Source organism: Pseudophryne corroboree, chromosome 4 (genome assembly GCF_028390025.1).
Source record: "Pseudophryne corroboree isolate aPseCor3 chromosome 4, aPseCor3.hap2, whole genome shotgun sequence".
Classification (NCBI taxonomy): domain Eukaryota; kingdom Metazoa; phylum Chordata; class Amphibia; order Anura; family Myobatrachidae; genus Pseudophryne; species Pseudophryne corroboree.
The window spans coordinates 725,871,880-725,888,150 of record NC_086447.1 but is presented as its reverse complement, the minus strand read 5'-3'; the positions used below and the strand labels follow the sequence as shown (position 1 = coordinate 725,888,150).

The window sequence follows — 16,271 nt, the reverse complement described above, 5'->3', positions numbered from 1 at the left end:
TGGCCCTAATAAGGAATACGTTTGTTTATTCACCGTCGACACTGGATTCAGTGTCCCTGTCTGTGTCTGTGTCGACCGACTAAAGTAAACGGGCGTTTTAAAACCCCTGACGGTGTTTTTGAGACGTCTGGACCGGTACTAATTGTTTGTCAGCCGTCTCATGTCGTCAACCGACCTTGCAGCGTGTTGACATTATCACGTAATTCCCTAAATAAGCCATCCATTCCGGTGTCGACTCCCTAGAGAGTGACATCACCATTACAGGCAATTGCTCCGCCTCCTCACCAACATCGTCCTCCTACATGTCGACACACACGTACCGACACACAGCACACACACAGGGAATGCTCTGATAGAGGACAGGACCCACTAGCCCTTTGGAGAGACAGAGGGAGAGTTTGCCAGCACACACCAAAAACGCTATAATTATATAGGGACAACCTTATATAAGTGTTTTCCCTTATAGCATCTTTTTTATATATTTCTAGCGCCAAATTAGTGCCCCCCCTCTCTGTTTTAACCCTGTTTCTGTAGTGCAGTGCAGGGGAGAGCCTGGGAGCCTTCCCTCCAGCCTTTCTGTGAGGGAAAATGGCGCTGTGTGCTGAGGAGATAGGCCCCGCCCCTTTTTCGGCGGCCTCGTCTCCCGCTCTTAACGGATTCTGGCAGGGGTTAAATATCTCCATATAGCCTCCGGAGGCTATATGTGAGGTATTTTTAGCCAAAATAGGTATTCATTTGCCTCCCAGGGCGCCCCCCTCCCAGCGCCCTGCACCCTCAGTGACTGCCGTGTGAAGTGTGCTGAGAGGAAAATGGCGCACAGCTGCAGTGCTGTGCGCTACCTTTAGAAGACTGAGGAGTCTTCTGCCGCCGATTCTGGACCTCTTCTTACTTCAGCATCTGCAAGGGGGCCGGCGGCAAGGCTCCGGTGACCATCCAGGCTGTACCTGTGATCGTCCCTCTGGAGCTGATGTCCAGTAGCCAAGAAGCCAATCCATCCTGCACGCAGGTGAGTTCACTTCTTCTCCCCTAAGTCCCTCGTTGCAGTGATCCTGTTGCCAGCAGGACTCACTGTAAAATAAAAAAAACCTAAGCTAAACTTTTCTAAGCAGCTCTTTAGGAGAGCCACCTAGATTGCACCCTTCTCGGCCGGGCACAAAAATCTAACTGGCTTGGAGGAGGGTCATAGGGGGAGGAGCCAGTGCACACCACCTGATCGGAAAGCTTTACTTTTGTGCCCTGTCTCCTGCGGAGCCGCTATTCCCCATGGTCCTTTCAGGAACCCCAGCATCCACTAGGACGATAGAGAAATATATATATCATATGTGTGTGTGTGTGTGTTTATATGTATGTATGTATATACATGTGTATATATGTAGGCACATGGATATATATGTACTATAATTAAAATAAAGTAAACTTTTATTGCACTTGCAAGTGCCACCAGGAAGACAGCAGGCTGCAGAGGACGCTAGACAGTCATTAATAATACTCATGCACCTGTCTCAGCAGCGTTTGGCACACAAACCTACCCCATTCCTACCAACCAAGGTCCCCGCCCTTCCCTTTATACAGGGGGAGGGACCCTCTCTGCCCTCCAGCCCCCAGTCTGACGCCGCCCGGCAACGTGACGCAGCGATAGTCGCGCTTGTGTGACGTTTCTACGTCAGCACGGCGCGACTATTGGCCGCATCACGGTGACGGGCGGCAGGGGTGAGCGCACAGAAACTATCGGCCGCGTCACATCACAGTGCCGGGCGCCGGGCAGGAGTGAGCGCAGCGCGACTATATCGGCCGCATCACGGTGCCGGGCGGAGCGCCCGACACACAGGAGACCCTGCAGCAGCGCTATACAGAAGGTAAGCCGTGATTATACAGAGCGTCCCTGCCACACAGTGCGCCGGGTGCTGTACATGCTAGAAACCTGCTGGCGCTAGTAAGCCGGGGGGAGCAGCGCTGGCCAGGCGCTTATTATACAGGCTGTGACATAACCCTGCAGTCCTGCTCTACGCTCTGTACATGACACTGTCCTGCCTGAACATAACCCATTCTCAGCTGCTGCTGCCGCCTGTGTGTGTATTGCGGTGACAGTGCACAGCCTGTGTGTGCGGGGCATGCTATGGCGAGTCCCAGTGAGTACAGGTCACATGCAGGCTCGGTAACATTAGACGCTTGTTTTTGTTGGAAAGGATAAAGCTCATGGTGCTTGCTGCATTCTGCATGGTCACTCCCAGCCACATGCACGGTGAAATCTGAGATTAATAATGGTGTGTCCTTAAATAACCTCACTGATCACTTAAGTAGCCCTGTTCGCAGCAGAAAGTCTGGGCAGGTTGGATTTGCAAAGCGTGTCTTTCCCATCATGACACATGTGTCCAGCTTGGTTTTGTTATTTGTGTTCTTCCTGTGTCAGATGCTGAGTCTACTAATAATAACATGATTAATTTGAAATGTACTACATGACCAGAAATCTGTGGCCAGCCCAGTTAGTGTGTTTGCCATTTCAGCCATGGAGACAGGTGCATTAGGATGTTACAGCAAGGAGATGTTCAGGTGTCCACATGCATTTGAATGTGTGGTATAAATGTCTTTGATCTTATAGGGGGCAATTCAATTGTTTTCTTGCAGCTGTACCTCCCATCTAAAGTGACCGGGAGATATTCAGTTGTCTTGGGCGATCAGCCTCGTGTTGTATATGACAGCCACATTCTAGCATCAAAATGCACAGGTTTGGTCACCCAAATAACTTCCAGTCACTTTAGTTGGGAGCTACGGTTGAGAAACAAATCAATATTCCTTTAAAAGGTAATAACAAACGTCTCAATTCTTGGATTATATTATACATATAAGTCTGTGTCAACTAAAGCAGGCCTTACATCTGTATGATAATTGTTCTTTTGCTCCCAAATGCCAAAACGTGGTCATCCCAACTAGTTGGGAAATTTTGCCGCTACTAGATGGCTCCTGACAGTTGCGATTTCTCTAACGTCCTAGTGGATGCTGGGGACTCCGAAAGGACCATGGGGAATAGCGGCTCCGCATGAGACTGGGCACAAAGTAAAAGCTTTAGGACTAGCTGGTGTGCACTGGCTCCTCCCCCTATGACCCTCCTCCAAGCCTCAGTTAGGATTTTGTGCCCGAACGAGAAGGGTGCAATCTAGGTGGCTCTCCTGAGCTGCTTAGAGTAAAAGTTTAAATAGGTTTTTTTTATTATCAGTGAGACCTGCTGGCAACAGGCTCACTGCATCGAGGGACTAAGGGGAGAAGAAGCGAACTCACCTGCGTGCAGAGTGGATTGGGCTTCTCAGGCTACTGGACATTAGCTCCAGAGGGACGATCACAGGCCCAGCCATGGATGGGTCCCGGAGCCGCGCCGCCGGCCCCCATACAGAGCCAGAAGAGTGAAGAGGTCCGGAAAATCGGCGGCAGAAGACGTCCTGCCTTCAATAAGGTAGCGCACAGCACCGCAGCTGTGCGCCATTGCTCTCAGCACACTTCACACTCCGGTCACTGAGGGTGCAGGGCGCTGGGGGGGGGGGGGCGCCCTGAGACGCAATAAAAACACCTTAGATGGCAAAAAATACATCACATATAGCTCCTGGGCTATATGGATGTATTTAACCCCTGCCAGTTTTCCACAAAAAAGCGGGAGAAAGGCTCCGCCCCTTTTTCGGCGGCCTATCTCCTCAGCACACAGGCGCCATTTTTTCCTCACAGCTCCGTTGGAGGAAGGCTCCCTGACTCTCCCCTGCAGTCCTGCACAACAGAAACAGGGTAAAACAAGAGAGAGGGGGCACTAAATTGGCATATTAATATATACAGCAGCTATATTAGGGAAAAACACTTATATAAGGTTATCCCTGTTTATATATAGCGCTCTGGTGTGTGCTGGCAAACTCTCCCTCTGTCTCCCCAAAGGGCTAGTGGGGTTCTGTCCTCTATCAGAGCATTCCCTGTGTGCGTGCTGTGTGTCGGTACGCTGTGTCGACATGTATGAGGAGGAAAATGGTGTGGAGGCGGAGCAATTGCCTGTGTTAGTGATGTCACCCCCTAGGGAGTCGACACCTGACTGGATGGTCTTATGGAAGGAATTACGTGATAGTGTCAGCACTTTACAAAAGACTGTTGACGACATGAGACAGCCGGCAAATCAGTTAATACCTGTACAGGCGTCTCAAACACCGTCAGGGGCTATAAAACGCCCGTTACCTCAGGTCGATACAGACACTGACACTGACTCCAGTGTCGACGGTGAGGAAACAAACGTATTTTCCAGTAGGGCCACACGTTACATGATCACGGCAATGAAGGAGGTTTTGAACCTTTCTGATACTACAAGTACCACAAAAAAGGGTATTATGTGGGGTGTGAAAAAACTACCCGTAGTTTTTCCTGAATCAGATGAATTAAATGAGGTGTGTGATGAAGCGTGGGTTTCCCCCGATAAAAAACTGCTAATTTCTAAAAAATTATTGGCATTATACCCTTTCCCGCAGAGGTTAGGGCGCGTTGGGAAACACCCCCTAGCGTAGATAAGGCGCTCACACGCTTATCAAAACAAGTGGCGTTACCGTCCCCTGATACGGCCGCCCTCAAGGAACCAGCTGATAGGAAGCTGGAAAATATCCAAGTATATACACACATACTGGTATTATACTGCGACCAGCAATTGCCTCAGCCTGGATGTGCAGTGCTGGGGTGGCTTGGACGGATTCCCTGACTGAAAATATTGATACCCTGGACAGGGACAATATATTTTCTCTATCGTCCTAAGTGGATGCTGGGGTTCCTGAAAGGACCATGGGGAATAGCGGCTCCGCAGGAGACAGGGCACAAAAAAGTAAAGCTTTACTAGGTCAGGTGGTGTGCACTGGCTCCTCCCCCTATGACCCTCCTCCAGACTCCAGTTAGATTTTGTGCCCGAACGAGAAGGGTGCAATCTAGGTGGCTCTCCTAAAGAGCTGCTTAGAGAAAGTTTAGTTTAGGTTTTTTTCTTTACAGTGAGTCCTGCTGGCAACAGGATCACTGCAACGTGGGACTTAGGGGGAAAGTAGTAAACTCACCTGCATGCAGAGTGGATTTGCTGCTTGGCTACTGGACACCATTAGCTCCAGAGGGATCGAACACAGGCCCAGCCGTGGAGTCCGGTCCCGGAGCCGCGCCGCCGACCCCCTTGCAGATGCTGAAGCGTGAAGAGGTCCGGAAACCGGCGGCTGAAGACTCCTCAGTCTTCATAAGGTAGCGCACAGCACTGCAGCTGTGCGCCATTTTCCTCTCAGCACACTTCACTGGGCAGTCACTGAGGGTGCAGAGCGCTGGGGGGGGGCGCTCTGAGAGGCAAATATAAACCTTATACAAGGCTAAAAATACCTCACATATAGCCCATAGGGGCTATATGGAGATATTTAACCCCTGCCTGACTGGAAAAATAGCGGGAGAAGAACCCGCCGAAAAAGGGGCGGGGCCTATCTCCTCAGCACACGGCGCCATTTTCTGTCACAGCTCCGCTGGTCAGAACGGCTCCCAGGTCTCTCCCCTGCACTGCACTACAGAAACAGGGTAAAACAGAGAGGGGGGGCACATTAATGGCTATATATATATATATTAAAGCAGCTATAAGGGAGCACTTAATATAAGGATATCCCTTGTATATATAGCGCTTTGTGGTGTGTGCTGGCAGACTCTCCCTCTGTCTCCCCAAAAGGGCTAGTGGGTCCTGTCTTCATTAGAGCATTCCCTGTGAGTTTGCGGTGTGTGTCGGTACGTGGTGTCGACATGTATGAGGACGATATTGGTGTGGAGGCGGAGCAATTGCCAAATATGCAGATGTCACCCCCCAGGGGGTCGACACCAGAATGGATGCCTTTATTTGTGGAATTACGTGATGGTTTATCTTCCCTTAAACAGTCAGTTGAGGACATGAGGCGGCCGGACAATCAATTAATGCCTGTCCAGGCGCCTCAAACACCGTCAGGGGCTGTAAAACGCCCTTTGCCTCAGTCGGTCGACACAGACCCAGACACGGGCACTGATTCCAGTGACGACGGTAGAAATTCAAACGTATTTTCCAGTAGGGCCACACGTTATATGATTTTGGCAATGAAGGAGACGTTACATTTAGCTGATACTACAGATACCGTAAAACAGGGTATTATGTATGGTGTGAAAAAACTACAAACAGTTTTTCCTGAATCAGAAGAATTAAATGACGTGTGTGATGAAGCGTGGGTTGCTCCTGATAAAAAGTTGATAATTTCAAAAAAGTTATTGGCATTATACCCTTTCCCGCCAGAGGTTAGGGCGCGCTGGGAAACACCCCCTAAGGTGGACAAGGCGCTCACACGCTTATCCAAACAAGTGGCGTTACCCTCTCCTGAGACGGCCGCACTTAAGGATCCATCAGATAGAAAGATGGAAGTTATTCAAAAGAATATATACACACATGCAGGTGTTATACTACGACCAGCTATAGCAACTGCCTGGATGTGCAGTGCTGGAGTAGTTTGGTCAGAATCCCTGATTGAAAATATTGATACCCTAGATAGGGACAATGTTTTACTGTCGTTAGAACAAATAAAGGATGCATTTATCTATATGCGTGATGCACAGAGGGATATTTGCACACTGGCATCTCGGGTGAGTGCTATGTCCATTTCAGCCAGAAGAGCCTTATGGACACGACAGTGGACAGGCGATGCGGATTCAAAACGTCACATGGAGGTTTTGCCGTATAAAGGGGAGGAGTTATTTGGAGTTGGTCTATCAGACTTGGTGGCCACGGCTACTGCCGGGAAATCCACTTTTTTACCTCAAGTCACTCCCCAACAGAGAAAGGCACCGACCTTTCAACCGCAGCCTTTTCGCTCCTACAAAAATAAGAGAGCAAAGGGCTTGTCGTACCTGCCACGAGGCAGAGGAAGAGGGAAGAGACACCAACAGGCAGCTCCTTCCCAGGAACAGAAGCCCTCCCCGGCTCCTGCAAAAACCTCAGCATGACGCTGGGGCCTCTCAAGCGGACTCGGGGACAGTGGGGGGCCGTCTCAAAAATTACAGCGCGCAGTGGGCTCACTCGCAGGTAGACCCCTGGATCCTGCAGATAATATCTCAGGGGTACAGGTTGGAATTAGAGACGGATCCTCCTCATCGTTTCCTGAAGTCTGCCTTACCAACCGTCTCTTCCGAAAGGGAGAGGGTGTTGGAAGCCATTCACAAGCTGTACGCTCAGCAGGTGATAGTCAAAGTACCCCTATTACAACAAGGAAAGGGGTATTATTCCACTCTATTTGTGGTACCGAAGCCGGATGGCTCGGTAAGGCCTATTCTAAATCTGAAGTCCTTGAACCTCTACATAAAAAAGTTCAAGTTCAAGATGGAGTCACTCAGAGCAGTGATAGCGAACCTGGAAGAAGGGGACTTTATGGTATCCTTGGACATCAAGGATGCGTATCTACACGTTCCGATTTACCCCGCACACCAGGGGTACCTCAGGTTCATTGTTCAAAACTGTCACTATCAGTTTCAGACGCTGCCGTTCGGATTGTCCACGGCGCCTCGGGTCTTTACCAAGGTAATGGCCGAGATGATGATTCTTCTTCGAAGAAAAGGCGTATTAGTTATCCCATACTTGGACGATCTCCTAATAAGGGCAAGGTCCAGAGAACAGCTGGAGACAGCTTTAGCACTATCTCAAGAGGTGCTAAGACAACACGGGTGGATTCTGAATATTCCAAAATCCCATTTAATCCCGACAACTCGTCTGCTGTTCCTAGGAATGATTCTGGACACGGTTCAGAAAAAGGTTTTCCTTCCAGAGGAAAAAGCCAAGGAGTTATCCGATCTGGTCAGGAACCTCCTAAAACCAGGAAAAGTGTCAGTACATCAATGCACAAGAGTCCTGGGAAAAATGGTGGCTTCTTACGAAGCAATTCCATTCGGCAGATTCCATGCAAGAATATTCCAAAGGGATCTGTTGGACAAATGGTCAGGGTCGCATCTGCAGATGCACCTGCGAATAACCCTGTCACCAAAGACAAGGGTGTCACTTCTGTGGTGGTTGCAGAAGGCTCACCTATTAGAAGGCCGCAGATTCGGCATTCAGGATTGGATCCTGGTGACCACGGACGCCAGCCTGAGAGGCTGGGGAGCAGTCACACAAGGAAGAAACTTCCAGGGAGTATGGACGAGTCTGGAAAAGTCTCTTCACATAAACATTCTGGAACTAAGAGCAATCTACAATGCTCTAAGCCAGGCGGAACTTCTCCTGCAAGGAAAGCCGGTGTTGATTCAGTCGGACAACATCACGGCGGTCGCCCATGTAAACAGGCAGGGCGGCACAAGAAGCAGGAGTGCAATGGCAGAAGCTGCCAAGATTCTTCGCTGGGCGGAGAATCACGTGATAGCACTGTCAGCAGTGTTCATCCCGGGCGTGGACAACTGGGAAGCAGACTTCCTCAGCAGACACGATCTTCATCCGGGAGAGTGGGGTCTACATCCAGAAGTCTTCAACATGTTAATAGACCGTTGGGAAAGACCAATTGTAGACATGATGGCGTCTCGCCTCAACAAGAAACTGGACAAATATTGCGCCAGGTCAAGAGATCCACAGGCAATAGCTGTGGACGCACTGGTAACTTCTTGGGTGTACCAGTCAGTGTATGTGTTTCCTCCTCTGCCGCTCATACCAAAGGTATTGAAGATCATACGGCAAAGAAGAGTAAGAACAATACTAGTGGTTCCGGATTGGCCGAGAAGGACTTGGTATCCGGAACTTCAAGAGATGCTCACGGACGAACCGTGGCCTCTACCTCTGAGAAGGGACCTGCTACAGCAGGGTCCCTGTCTTTTTCAAGACTTACCGCGGCTGCGTTTGACGGCATGGCGGTTGAACGCCAGATCCTAAAAGGGAAAGGCATTCCAGAAGAAGTCATTCCTACCTTGATTAAGGCACGGAAGGAAGTCACCGTGAAACATTATCACCGCATTTGGCGAAAATATGTAGCGTGGTGCGAGGATCGGAAGGTTCCGACGGAGGAATTCCAACTGGGTCGTTTCCTACATTTCCTGCAATCAGGATTATCTATGGGTCTCAAATTGGGATCCATTAAGGTTCAAATTTCGGCCCTGTCAATATTCTTCCAAAAAGAATTGGCCTCTGTCCCTGAGGTCCAGACTTTTGTCAAGGGAGTACTGCATATACAGCCTCCTGTGGTGCCTCCGGTGGCACCGTGGGATCTAAATGTAGTTTTAGATTTCCTCAAATCCCATTGGTTTGAACCATTGAAAAAGGTGGATTTGAAATATCTCACATTGAAAGTGACTATGTTACTAGCCCTGGCCTCTGCCAGGAGAGTATCTGAATTGGCGGCTTTATCTTATAAAAGTCCTTATCTAATCTTCCATTCGGATAGGGCAGAACTGCGGACTCGTCCGCATTTTCTCCCTAAAGTGGTATCAGCATTTCATCTGAACCAACCTATTGTGGTGCCTGCGGCCACTAGCGACTTGGAGGACTCCAAGTTGTTGGACGTTGTCAGAGCCTTAAAAATATACATTGCAAGGACGGCTGGAGTCAGAAAATCTGACTCGCTGTTTATATTGTATGCACCCAACAAGTTGGGCGCACCTGCTTCTAAGCAGTCGATTGCTCGTTGGATTTGTAACACAATTCAACTTGCACATTCTGTGGCAGGCCTGCCACAGCCTAAAACTGTAAAAGCCCACTCCACAAGGAAGGTGGGCTCATCTTGGGCGGCTGCCCGAGGGGTCTCGGCATTACAACTCTGCCGAGCAGCTACGTGGTCGGGGGAGAACACGTTTGTAAAATTTTACAAATTTGATACCCTGGCAAAGGAGGACCTGGAGTTCTCTCATTCGGTGCTGCAGAGTCATCCGCACTCTCCCGCCCGTTTGGGAGCTTTGGTATAATCCCCATGGTCCTTTCAGGAACCCCAGCATCCACTTAGGACGATAGAGAAAATAAGAATTTACTTACCGATAATTCTATTTCTCGGAGTCCGTAGTGGATGCTGGGCGCCCATCCCAAGTGCGGATTATCTGCAATACTTGTACATAGTTATTGTTAACTAATTCGGGTTATTGTTAAGGAGCCATCTTTAAGAGGCCCTTTCTGTTGTCATACTGTTAACTGGGTTTAGATCACAAGTTGTACGGTGTGATTGGTGTGGCTGGTATGAGTCTTACCCGGGATTCAAAATGCCTCCCTTATTGTGTATGCTCGTCCGGGCACAGTACCTAACTGGAGTCTGGAGGAGGGTCATAGGGGGAGGAGCCAGTGCACACCACCTGACCTAGTAAAGCTTTACTTTTTTGTGCCCTGTCTCCTGCGGAGCCGCTATTCCCCATGGTCCTTTCAGGAACCCCAGCATCCACTACGGACTCCGAGAAATAGAATTATCGGTAAGTAAATTCTTATTATTGACTATAGAGCATTTAAAGGATGCATTTCTATATATGCGAGATGCACAGAGGGATATTTGCACTCTGGCATCAAGAGTAAGTGCGATGTCCATTTCTGCCAGAAGAGGATTATGGACGCGACAGTGGTCAGGGGATGCGGATTCCAAACGGCATATGGAAGTATTGCCGTATAAAGGGGAGGAGTTATTTGGGGTCGGTCTATCGGACCTGGTGGCCACGGCAACGGCTGGAAAATCCACCTTTTTACCCCAAGTCACCTCGCAGCAGAAAAAGATACCGTCTTTTCAGGCTCAGTCCTTTCGTCCCCATAAGGGCAAGCGGGCAAAAGGCCACTCATATCTGCCCCGGGGCAGAGGAAGGGGAAAAAGACTGCAGCAAACAGCCTCTTCCCACGAACAGAAGCCCTCCCCCGCTTCTGCCAAGTCCTCAGCATGACGCTGGGGCCTTACAAGCGGACTCAGGCACGGTGGGGGCCCGTCTCAAGAATTTCAGCGCGCAGTGGGCACACTCGCAAGTGGACCCCTGGATCCTGCAGGTAGTATCTCAGGGGTACAAATTGGAATTCGAGACGTCTCCCCCTCGCCGGTTCCTGAAGTCTGCTTTACCAACGTCTCCCCCCGACAGGGAGGCGGTATTGGAAGCCATTCACAAGCTGTATTCCCAGCAGGTGATGATCAAGGTACCCCTCCTACAACAGGGAAAAGGGTATTATTCCACGCTGTTTGTGGTACCGAAGCCGGACGGCTCGGTGAGACCCATTTTAAATCTGAAATCCTTGAACACTTACATAAAAAGGTTCAAGTTCAAGATGGAGTCACTCAGAGCAGTGATAGCGAACCTGGAAGAAGGGGACTATATGGTGTCTCTGGACATCAAGGATGCTTACCTCCATGTCCCAATTTGCCCTTCTCACCAAGGGTACCTCAGGTTTGTGGTACAGAACTGTCACTATCGGTTTCAGACGCTGCCGTTTGGATTGTCCACGGCACCCCGGGTCTTTACCAAGGTAATGGCCGAAATGATGATTCTTCTTCGAAGAAAAGGCGTCTTAATTATCCCTTACTTGGACGATCTCCTGATAAGGGCAAGGTCCAGAGAACAGTTAGAGGTCGGAGTAGCACTATCTCAAGTAGTACTACGACAGCACGGATGGATTCTAAATATTCCAAAATCGCAGCTGATTCCGACGACACGTCTGCTGTTCTTAGGGATGATTCTGGACACAGTACAGAAAAAGGTGTTTCTCCCGGAGGAGAAAGCCAAGGAGTTATCCGACCTAGTCAGGAACCTCCTAAGACCAGGCCAAGTGTCAGTACATCAATGCACAAGGGTCCTGGGAAAGATGGTGGCTTCTTACGAAGCGATTCCATTCGGCAGATTCCACGCAAGAACTTTTCAGTGGGATCTGCTGGACAAATGGTCCGGATCGCATCTTCAAATGCATCAGCGGATAACCCTGTCTCCAAGGACGAGGGTGTCTCTCCTGTGGTGGTTACACAGTGCTCATCTCCTAGAGGGCCGCAGATTCGGCATTCAGGATTGGGTCCTGGTGACCACGGATGCCAGCCTGAGAGGCTGGGGAGCAGTCACACAGGGAAAAAATTTCCAGGGCTTGTGGTCAAGCATGGAAACGTCACTTCACATAAATATCCTGGAACTAAGGGCCATTTACAATGCCCTAAGTCAGGCAAGACCTCTGCTTCAGGGTCAGCCGGTGTTGATCCAGTCGGACAACATCACGGCAGTCGCCCATGTAAACAGACAGGGCGGCACAAGAAGCAGGAGGGCAATGATAGAAGTGGCAAGGATTCTTCGCTGGGCGGAGAATCATGTGATAGCACTGTCAGCAGTGTTCATTCCGGGAGTGGACAACTGGGAAGCAGACTTCCTCAGCAGACACGATCTTCACCCGGGGGAGTGGGGACTTCACCCAGAAGTCTTCCACATGATTGTGAACCGTTGGGAAAAACCAAAGGTGGACATGATGGCGTCCCGCCTCAACAAAAAACTGGACAGATATTGCGCCAGGTCAAGGGACCCTCAGGCAATAGCTGTGGACGCTCTGGTAACACCGTGGGTGTACCAGTCAGTGTATGTGTTCCCTCCTCTTCCTCTCATACCAAAAGTACTGAGAATCATAAGAAGGAGAGAAGTAAAGACTATACTCGTGGCTCCGGATTGGCCAAGAAGGACTTGGTACCCGGAAATTCAAGAGATGCTCACGGAAGACCCGTGGCCTCTACCTCTAAGAAAGGACCTGCTCCAGCAGGGACCATGTCTGTTCCAAGACTTACCGCGGCTGCGTTTGACGGCATGGCGGTTGAACGCCGGATCCTGAAGGAAAAAGGCATTCCGGATGAAGTCATCCCTACCCTGATCAAAGCCAGGAAGGATGTAACCATACAACATTATCACCGTATTTGGCGTAAATATGTTGCGTGGTGCGAGGCCAGGAAGGCCCCTACAGAGGAATTTCAACTGGGTCGGTTCCTGCATTTCCTGCAAACAGGACTGTCTATGGGCCTCAAATTAGGGTCCATTAAGGTTCAAATTTCGGCCCTGTCAATATTCTTCCAAAAAGAACTGGCTTCTGTTCCTGAAGTTCAGACGTTTGTCAAGGGAGTACTGCATATACAGCCTCCTTTTGTGCCTCCAGGGGCACCTTGGGATCTCAATGTAGTTTTGGGATTCCTAAAATCACATTGGTTTGAACCACTCACCACTGTGGACTTAAAATATCTCACATGGAAAGTGGTAATGCTGTTAGCCCTGGCTTCAGCCAGGCGTGTCTCAGAATTGGCGGCTTTATCCTATAAAAGCCCTTACCTAATTTTTCATACGGACAGGGCAGAATTGAGGACTCGTCCTCAATTTCTTCCTAAGGTGGTTTCAGCATTTCACTTAAACCAGCCTATTGTGGTGCCTGCGGCTACTAGGGACTTGGAGGATTCCAAGTTGCTGGACGTAGTCAGGGCCCTGAAAATATGTTTCCAGGACGGCTGGAGTCAGAAAATCTGATTCGCTGTTTATCCTGTATGCACCCAGCAAGCTGGGTGCTCCTGCTTCTAAGCAGACGATTGCTCGTTGGATTTGTAGTACAATTCAGCTTGCACATTCTGTGGCAGGCCTGCCACAGCCAAAATCTGTAAAAGCCCATTCCACACGGAAAGTGGGCTCATCTTGGGCGGCTGCCCGAGGGGTCTCTGCTTTACAACTTTGCCGAGCAGCTACTTGGTCAGGGGCAAACACGTTTGCTAAATTCTACAAATTTGATACCCTGGCTGAGGAGGACCTGGAGTTCTCTCATTCGGTGCTGCAGAGTCATCCGCACTCTCCCGCCCGTTTGGGAGCTTTGGTATAATCCCCATGGTCCTTTCGGAGTCCCCAGCATCCACTAGGACTTTAGAGAAAATAAGAATTTACTTACCGATAATTCTATTTCTCATAGTCCGTAGTGGATGCTGGGCGCCCATCCCAAGTGCGGATTGTCTGCATTACTTGTACATAGTTATTGTTACAAAAATCGGGTTATTGTTGTTGTGAGCCATCTTTTCAGAGGCTCCTTCTGTTATCATGCTGTTAACTGGGTTCAGATCACAAGTTGTACGGTGTGATTGGTGTGGCTGGTATGAGTCTTACCCGGGATTCAAAATCCTTCCTTATTGTGTACGCTCGTCCGGGCACAGTATCCTAACTGAGGCTTGGAGGAGGGTCATAGGGGGAGGAGCCAGTGCACACCAGCTAGTCCTAAAGCTTTTACTTTGTGCCCAGTCTCCTGCGGAGCCGCTATTCCCCATGGTCCTTTCGGAGTCCCCAGCATCCACTACGGACTATGAGAAATAGAATTATCGGTAAGTAAATTCTTATTTTAATTGCTAGTTTGGATGCCCAAAGATGGACTTTGGATGGGTTTAGCTGTTTTACTCTTCTAAACCCTGTCTGGCCACGATATGCCTGTGCGCCTAAACAACTGAATTGTGACAATTGTTTGGGAATCTAAAAAGTCCTGTTTAGACAAGAAACTTAGACGCCCAAAACAACTTAATTTCCCAGCTAGTTTGGAGACTATTGTTTCAGTGCTGGACAGTTTCCCCCTACCAAACAATTTTTACCGATGTAGGCAGACACTCTGTTCACCTACTTATACTTTTCACAATACAATACAGGTTGCCAGTTTTTCCCAAAGGACTCTATGCCCGGCACCCTGCTGTCCTTGCCGGTCCTCCCCTTTCTGCTCCCACCTTACGGCTAGTCTCATGTTTCCTTTATTCGATGCATGCCTCCACTTCGGGCTGAGTTCCGTCACCCTCACAGGGTCAGCCGCCAGGTAGTAGGAGTATTTGGGGGTAACTAGTTTGACAGACAACCCATCTGATCAGTCTTCCACCCCCACCCCCCTCTCCTTCATCACCCACCACCCCATAAATGTACCGATCCCCCTCCTACACCTCAGAGGAAAGATTTAAGCTACCAGTGATAGGTAACACCACATCTTTTATTTTACCAGCTGCAATGGGCACTGGAAGAATTGGCTGGACAGCATTGATCAGTGCTAGGATTAACCTCTACAATCCCACCACTAATATGTACTGTTTATCATATGGATTTCACAGGAGGAGTGAGTTGCTGGAATGGCCAAACCAAGGGCTTCATACAGCCCTGATATGTAATCTGATCAACTGTACCTTTTTTCTCCATTCATGTCACAGAGTTGACTGATGGGGTACATGACAGTTCTGCATCATTCCTCACTGTCATGAATCAGCATGAAATACTGGCGGCCGAGATCAGTATACCGGCAGCGGGGCACACTCTAGAAAGCCTCTTGCGGACACAGTGGCTCACCACGCTGCGGGCACGGTGGCTCGCTGCACTCGCCACAGGATATATTCTCCCTCTGTGAGTGTCGTGAACACCCACTGAGGGAGAAAAGCATGTGACGCTGGTATTCCGGTGGCAGCATTTCACCGCTAGTCGATTCTGGCGTCGGCATTGTGATCCCGACTAACAGTATTGTAACCGCTTCCCCCTGGTCATACAGTCACACACAGCTCTGACTGATATAGGTCATGACAGTACTACAATCCTGTGCCTCCCTGGTCATACATGACATATGCAGCCCTGACTGGTGGATGACATGACAGTACTACAACCAGAACCACACTAGTCATATATGTAATTTACAAGGATAAATACAATCACAATTCCAGTGCCTGATAAAGCACAGCGAGGGGTTAATATGCTATCTTATTAGTGATTAGAATCAGTCTCCTCCTCCCTCATTTATACATGGAGAATTAATGAGTGATTCTGTCTCAAAGAAAAAAAGGTCAGATTTATTAATCCATCAATCTGCCTGGTATATGGTGAAACTCTCATAACTGATTTCCATTTACACAGTATGTTCCAATATCACAATAATCTGATCTCGATAAATCATCCATTAACTCTATAGCATTTTGTCACTCACTGATGAGTGGAAGCTGCTATGCCACTTGCTACATCCCAATGAAATCACATTTTATACACAAACAGAACTGCACCAATTTGTGGCCAAATTATCAGATTGATTAAAGAGACACTAATAAAATATGTAAATCTTTTTTTTTTTTTTTTTTTTTTTTTTTACACAACATGGAGAAGTACTGTAGGCAGACACTGCCCGCCTACTACTGTGATATAACAAGTTGGAGAGAAGTTGGCTGGTTAGATAGTCTGATGAAAAATTGGTTGTGTGGAGTGCTGTTTTAGTTGGACTGACAAGTTGGATGGTGGAGTACAGTTGGTCTGGTGTATGACCACCATGGTGGGTAGTCTATCAACTCACAAATTGACTA

The 16,271-nt window shown here is 49.0% G+C and overlaps 1 protein-coding gene across 1 annotated transcript in view; it reads left to right on the top strand.

Annotated features, from left to right (window-relative positions):
* The first annotated feature begins 1,587 nt into the window (after positions 1-1,587).
* FBXO30 (F-box protein 30) overlaps positions 1,588-16,271 on the top strand; it is a 37,691-nt gene continuing 23,007 nt past the window's right edge. Inside the window, exon 1 of the mRNA XM_063918060.1 lies at positions 1,588-1,856. The gene's annotated coding sequence lies outside the window, so the exon portion shown is untranslated. The remainder of the gene's footprint in view (positions 1,857-16,271) is intronic.